This window comes from Alligator sinensis, unplaced genomic scaffold (genome assembly GCF_000455745.1).
Source record: "Alligator sinensis unplaced genomic scaffold, ASM45574v1 scaffold148_1, whole genome shotgun sequence".
NCBI classification, from domain to species: Eukaryota; Metazoa; Chordata; order Crocodylia; family Alligatoridae; genus Alligator; species Alligator sinensis.
In genome coordinates, this window is record NW_005842407.1 from 844989 (window position 1) to 852914 (window position 7926).

At 45.8% G+C, this 7926-nt stretch overlaps 1 long non-coding RNA gene across 1 annotated transcript in view; it reads left to right on the top strand.

Annotated features, from left to right (window-relative positions):
* The first annotated feature begins 4231 nt into the window (after positions 1–4231).
* The window catches only part of LOC102380432, a 4777-nt gene continuing 1082 nt past the window's right edge, over positions 4232–7926 (top strand). Inside the window, exon 1 of the long non-coding RNA XR_324569.3 lies at positions 4232–4420. This is a non-coding gene — a long non-coding RNA (uncharacterized LOC102380432). The remainder of the gene's footprint in view (positions 4421–7926) is intronic.

The window sequence follows — 7926 nt, forward strand, 5'->3', positions numbered from 1 at the left end:
GAACTATGGAAGCCGTGCGGAGACAGCAGCCACACCACAGCAAGGACTGTAGCCGACAGAAGGGAGCTGAGGCACGAACCCTGCGAATGTAAGCTGACCTGCCGCTTTGCTTGATCATATTGGTTGGTGACAGTTATTCAATAATCAAAAAAAAAAAAAAAAAATTAGAAGACCGGCAGTTTGGGTGAGGCTATTAGGGGAAGGAGGAGGCCTCATTTTGGAGACCAACTATGGAGTGGGGACCCCGGCACCAGCGAGGGCGCAGCTTTTGTGGGGCACAGACCCCAGTGCCAGTGAGGGAGACCTTTTACATTGGTGCATTGGCCGGGAAGTTTCTCATGGTAATGTGTACCCTGAGACAATGGTTGATCTGAATGAAAGAAAGAACCCTTGGGTCCAAGAAGAAAACAGGAAAGACGGGACATACCCACATCGTGGATTTAAAGGCACAACAACTGGGGTTGGAACTCATGTGCCAAGTGGTCCAGGGTCTGCAGAAACAAGCAGAAAGACAACAGGCATTGCTAGAGAAGATGGTGAGGGACATACCAACAAACCAAGTTTCCCCTGTGGGCATTTGTGGGTATGGTGCCAGGGTTTACCCAGAGCCAAGAGAGGAACAGCCCACACTGACTGTAGATGTTAGGCTTGAGGGGCAAAAAACACAGGCTGTGTTAGATTCTGGTTCATCACACACAATAGTGCGGAGAGACATCTTACCAAGAGGAGAGAGGGGAGTGGCAGACCAGATCACCATTCAATGTTTGTGTGGGGAGGCACAAAGACAAGACCAAGTGTGGGTCACTCTGCAAGTGGGTGAGAAAGTATGCTGAATGCTGGTCGGAGTGGTTGAGCACTTACCCTACCCGATGATGCTGGCCAGAGCTTCTGACAGTTATAGCTCAGGCTATAACACAGTTTGAGAGGGGCAAGGAAAAATGGAGGTACCCCACAATGCTACCCTAGCCAGACTAGGGGGAAAGCCTCTGAGGAGAATTCAGGGGCAGGAGAAGGCCCCAGCTGGAGACCACTTGGAGCAGGGAAAAGACGGTGCAAGACAGCAAGGTCCGAGGTGGTCCTTTGGGATGACCCTACAACAGAGGCATTCGCCGGTGAGCCTGAACTAGCTCTATCAGACGAAGAAGCAGAACAGGAGATGGATGTGTCACATCTGTGGGAGGACGAACACTTCAGACTGGAACAGAGCAGAGAGGAAGGGTTTTGATATGCCTTCCAGGAACACCTAGCCCAGTGGAATGGGGAAGTGCTGAGACCAGAGCTGATGCAGACCACCCCGTGACTTGAGGTGAGGAACTATCTTTTATAAAGAGTCAAACAAGGCAACATGGGGAAGAAGAAGTAGTACAATTGCTGGTGCCTCGGCAATACTGAAAGGCCCTACTGAAAGCGGCACATGAACTCCCTATGGGTGGACATTTAGGGCGAGACAAAACCAAGGCTCACACTAGGGGAAGATTTTTTTGGCTGGGGTTAATATGGGAAGTAGCCAAGTACTGCGCATCTTGCCCCGTGTGCCAAAAAGTAAACCCCAGTTGTCCTCCAAGAGCCCCATTAGTACCAGTACCATTGGTGGAAGTCCCCTTTGATTGGGTGGCGGTGGATATTGTGGGGGCACTGCCAAAAAGCAGTGCAGGGCACCAATTTATTTTGGTCTTCCTAGACTATGTGACAAGGTATCCGAAGGCTGTACCTATGCGGATGGTGTCCACACCCAAGGTGGTAGAAGAATTATTAAAAATATTCTTCAGAGTGGGGCTCCCTAAAGAATTGTTGACAGATCAAGGGACTAACTTTACATCTCGTGTGTTCAAGGGAGTTAGCAAAACACTAGGAATCAAACACCTAAAGACCACAGTATACCACCCCCAAACTGATGGACTAGTGGAGTGATTTAACAGCACCGTGAAACAGATGCTGAAAAAGTTTGTGGTAGAGAGCCCTCAGAAGTGGGACCAGATGTTACCGCCCTTGTTGTTTGCGATGAGAGGCACCCCAGGCCTCAACAGGCTTTTCCCATTTCGAACTGTTATACGGACAACAACCAAGAGGAATTCTTGATTTGGTTAAAGACGGCTGGGAAAAGCAACAAAGTAAAGACCAGAATCTAGTTCAATACGTAATACAACTGAGAGAATGCCTGGAGTCAGCACGGAGGGAAGCTTTAGAAAATCTGAGGGAGGCCCAAGGGCGGCATGCAACCCATTACAATCGAGGGGCTCGAGAGAGGAAGTTCGAATTAGGAGAACGCATACTGGTTCTCTTGCCAGATGAGGAGAGTAAGCTACAAGCGCGATGGCAAGGCCCTTATGAAATAACACGCCAAATAGGACCTGAAGATTATGAGGTATATCAACCAGACAAACAAAAGAAAAAGCAGATATACCACATTAACATGCTAAAGCTATGGCAAGAACGAGAGTGCCTGTACTTGGCCCTCCAACCAGATGAACCCAAACTAGGACCCTCCCTGAGGGAGAGGGAACTGGGTAGTGAAGTGGAAGTGACTCCCCAACTCCCAGAAGAGCAGAGAGAGCAGACAAAGGAACTAGTGTGGGAATATGGAGATGTGTTCCAAGAGGTCCCCGGAGAGGCTAAGGGGGTGATGCATCAAATAAGGACCCCTCCAGGCCAGGTGATCCATGAGAACTGGAGGTGAATTCCACAACAACTCCAAGGCCCGATAAAAGAGGAACTTGGGATGATGTTAGAGAGAGGCATAATACAAGAGTCCCAAAGCGAGTGGTGCAGTCTCATTGTAGCCGTGTCGAAACCAGATGGGAAAACAAGGCTCTGTATTGACTTCCGAAAGGTAAATGCGGTGGCCAAGTTTGTCCACCCTCTGCATTGGATAAGCATCGAAATGGTGGAGAATATAGGGCAAGCTAGCTATATCTCCACGTTGGATCTAATGAAAGGCTACTGGCAGGTCCCCTTAGCACCCGAGGACCAAGAAAAAACAGCCTTTGCCACACCCTGGGGCCTATTCCATTTCCGACGCATGCCATTCGGATTGCATGGGGCTGCCGTAACATTTCAACAGCTAATGGACAGAGTCCTGGCTCCTCATGGGGGTTACGCTGCGGCGTATATAGATGACATTATTGTGTATACCACAGATTGGCCAGGGCATTTAACAGCACTGCGGGCAGTATTGCAGGACTTAAGGAAGGCGAGATTAACCGCTAACCCAAAGAAGTGTATAACTGGAAAGGAAGAAACACGGTACCTTGGGTTCCAAGTAGGAAGTGGGAAGGTACAACCACTATTGGACAAGGTAGAGGCAATAAAGAAATATCAAAATCCAAAAACAAAGAGACAAGTGAGGGCCTTTTTGGGAATGGCAAATTATTACAGGAAATTCATCCCTCATTTCACAGACTTAGTGGTGCCTTTAACCACAATGGTAAAGGCAGCAGCTCCAACCAAAGTGAGATGGACACCAGAAGCAGCATTTCAAAAGGTGAGGGAGGCACCGTGTACGCAGCCACTACTATATATGCCAGATTTCAACAAACCATTTATGGTATTGACAGATGTGTCTGCCTGGGTTTATTGGGGCAGTGTTGGTCCAAATGGAGGAAGGAGAGGAACATCTAATAGTATACATTAGTAGAAAGTTACACCCCCCGGAAAGGAATTATGCAACAATAGAAAAAGAATGTTTGGTGATCAAATGGGCCATAAAAACGCTTCGATATGTTAATATGGTATATCTGTTAATGCTTCAGCATGTTAATGTGGTTTATCTATTGTTGGAAATTTACATTAATTACAGACCGCACCTCGCTGCGATGGCTTCAGAGCATGAAGATCAATAACTCTAGGCTGATGAGATGGGCCCTTAGTCTCCAACCATACTTTTTTGAGGTGGAGCATCATCCAGGAACTAAGAATATAAGTGCCGACTTTTTTTTTGGTTTTGTTTTGTTTTGTTTTGTTTTTTTTGTTTTTTAATCTAGACAGTATGAAGAAGAAAAGGGTTCAGAGGGGAAGGGAAGACCCCAGACAAAAGAGAAGAGAGGGGGTGTGTAACAGGGAACCCTAGCCCTGTCACCAGAAACAGGTCTGCCCCTTTAAGGCCAGAACTTTCTGGGTACAGAGCGCTGGTAAGGAAGGGGTTAAATGCTGGGCCTGGCCAGCTAGTCAGCTGACCGGAAGGGGCAGGACTATAAAAACCCTGGGCAGAATGGCAGTAAGGGGGATAGCTGCCAGGGGGGGGAAGGGCTGTCTCTGAGTGCTCCATAGAGAAGCTGGGTGAGCGGTCCAAAGGCAGGAACTATGGAAGCTGTGTGGAGATGGCAGCTGCACCACAGCAAGGAGTGTAGCCAACAGAAGGGAGCTGAGGCACGAACCCTGTGAATGTAAGCTGAGCTGCTGCTTTGATTGATCACATTGGTTGGTGAGTTTTTTTTTTTTCTTTTCTTTCTTTTGTTTTATGAATAAGACTGGTGGTTTGGGTGAGGCTATTAGGGGAAGAAGGAGGCCTCATTTTGGAGACCCACTATGGAGTGGGGATCCTGGTGCCAGTGAGGGTGCTGCTTTTGGGGCACAGACCCTGGTGCCAGTGAGGGTGACCTGTTACAACTCCCCCCAAAAATGAATCTGCTGATTAATACTGCTATGGTTTGACATAGCTGATTCACCATGCTAGCACATGTATTATGTTGTAAAAGCTCCATGTGACAGAACTAGTCACTGGGAAGCCCTCTCAGTGGCCATGTATTTAATGAAAAATGTCCTTTAATGGAACAAGGGATTTTATGCAGGTATAGAATGGCCATTATCCAGCATAATTATCTCTGTTTGATGTTAATTACAACTGAAGCAACTTTTGTTTGTCAATTGACAAATTTCTATTGTAAGCTCCAAGCCACTCCTCATGTCACTGCCTGGCCATATTAGAAGTGGCACAACTGTTCTCAGTTCCCCTGTTGTTATTTGCTTAAGCAAGAAATGTTAAACATATGGCCAGATCTGCCACTAGCCAAGAAATAAATGCTGCCACTGCTTGACCCCATTGCCTTGGCTGCTGGAGCTGCAGTGTTAGTGTAGTCAGCATCTGCTGGTGAGATCCAGCCCAAGGTGTCCAACAAGTTGGACATCCCTGGTTTCTGTGATAATTATGTGAAACTGTCACACTGATACTAAGCTGCTGGAGAGGTGGTTTCATATTCTACACAACAAAGAATTAATTTGTCCCTTATTTGTGCACTGCATTGCAGAGTGAATCCTAGCACACTAAACACATGATTGCATATCTAATTTACATACAATGAAAATTGAAAGTGCTCCAGTTCCAGCACGAAAATTAGGAAAAGTAAGTGTTGGTCACCAGAATTGTGGCACTGTGGGCAGAATCAGGCCTCAGTTTAGATGAGCCCAGCAGGTAGCCCAGAACTGCTTCAAGCAAAGTAAAGCAGCTTTGTAGCCTGCCACAAGAAGGTCCTGGTAGGGAATGCATGCTTACTGCAGGGGCTAAACACTGATTTGATCAGTCAAATATATACTGAGTACTGCTTGGACCAATGAAGTGTACTTGAGTGTGTGCTTGTACTTGGGATTGCTGTGCTCCTAGTAGCTTTTGTGGAGCCAAATGTACCCTGACACCCTCCACACTATTTGCTGCCTTATCTACTCGGGTCCCTTCTGGCCCTACAAACTATGAAATTTTCTCAGCTTCCTGTGCACCAACAGTTTTTTGGTCCCTACTCACAATGTGCTAATTGAAACAGCTGCAAGAACAGTTCACTCCGCTGGAACTGATCGTTTTCAAAGAGTAGAACAAGGGGCTAGAATCTAATGAATCCCTTGTAGCCCAAGGCAAGTACCTTAACTTTTCTGTTCAGAGTGAGTTATGCCAGTTTAATGCAGGGGGTCCCAAGCTGTATAGAAGAAGACAGTGATTTCACTTATGAGCTTGAACCATTGCATGTATTTAGCTGAAGTGCTTGGCCATACTCTCTGGGTTTGTTATGCAGCTGCTCCTGCTCAGTACCTGTAACACTGAATCTCTGCCTCAGCTCTACAGTTAAGACCTCAGTGCTGGTGTCAACAACCGTCACCAGCCTTTAATTTTATATTTGATTTTCAGCTCCAGGTGAAAAATGTGACCAACAAAGCAGCTACAACTGATTTAGTTCTAAATCAGAAAACATTGAAGGAATGTTCCCTCCTGTTGTTTGGCTGCAGGCACTTTTGTTTCAGCAAGACAAAACAGTTCACCTTACATTTTGCAGTGAAACTATCTAGAGTCAAAACCACTTGCTAACTATTTGTGTAATGTAAACTCTTATGAACAACAGAATGGGCTGCGTGAAGAACCTCAGTAGCAGTTTTACAGTGTTAGTGGAAAAAATACACCTATTATTGATTGACAGTTTCCCATTTAATGTCCAGTGAAAGTCAGTTAGATGTGAAATGGCTGTGAAATGGTTGGGGGTTTTTTGGATGGGAGGGGTTCATTGGGCAGGGGTTGATTGACTTCCTTTGTTTGCTTGTTTTTCTTGTCTGTCCTTGGTTTTTAGCTTTTATTCTTGCTTAGAAATGCATTCTGTTTAATTTATAAATGGAAAATAGAAATTGCAGATTTCTTCTTATCCTTAACCATGTTACACAAGCATATGGATGAAACTCTTTAGATAATTCTGCCCTGAGCAGGGATTGGATTAGATGATTTCCTGAGGGCCTTTCCAGTCCTATTTGTCCAGGATTCCATGTATATTATGGGAATACTGTAAAGGATCTTGAGAGAAGATACCAGTTACATTACTAACCCATTCATTGTGAACAGACTAACCAAAACTGCTCTGTATATTACCAGCATCTTCAAATTAAATGCAGCTGACTCAGAAAATCCTAATGGGGGTAACAGATGTGCAATTGGAAGGAAAGGCTCTGTCAGGTGTACTTGTGATAATTAGTAGATACGTTCAGACTTCCTTATGAAAAGAGTTCCCATTAATTGGAGTGCAGGTTTCTACCAGAGTTTTAATGGAACCTGGATTTTCTACGGTGAAAAAACTGAAATCCATATAGAAGTCTGTAGGCAAAGGTAGAAAGATATATCACATTGGACTTGAGAGTGGTGGCTGAGAACATGTAGAGTCAGATTTCACATTAAAGCTGCTTTGGAAGAATTATTTTAGGAATGTGTGTGGGGCACATACTATAATTGTCTCTCTTACAATGACTGTATATTTTTCTTCTATGGAATGGTCTGAAAAGCTTAAAATTATATAAATGTTTTGACATGACCAGATGGACATTGCATTGAAAAGGAAGGTGCTCTGGAGCATAAAGATGAACTAGGGCTTGGCCCCAAATAGGCAGCATCTGCTCAAGTCCAACGAGATAAGTGTGGTAATATAGACAGTCCTGGTCTTTCTACCACAGTATACTTCAAAGGTTTAAAACTGATGAAGGATAGCACCAGTGTTGTAGACAGAGAAGACCTAAACAGTCACTTTATTTGCTATGGTCTAACTGAAAAGACAAACAACTAGGGGTACACTGATGAACATATTTTTGGCCAATATAGATAGCTGATTATTAACCAGCCATATTGGCTGATACCAATCCAATAGCTGATATGCAGCCCGGCAACTTGGAGAGAAGTGTTCAGCCAGTAAGTCTGTGGAGCAGAGGGAGTGTGAAGGAGAGAAGGACGTGGGGGGGAACACTGTGGGGAGGCACCCACAGTGAGGGATGGAATGAGGCAGGGGCAGGTGCTGCCCAACTGGGACGGAAAATGGGATGGAGCTGCAAGTGGCTTGTCTGGGGGGTGCAGGTGTGGGGGAGAGGGGTTGGCTCCCCATTGCTGCATGCCCTCCGGGGGTTGCATGGGGGGCATATGCCCCCTGTATTTGTGTGCAGGGCAAGGGCAGGCTGCCTGCCGCAGGATTGGAG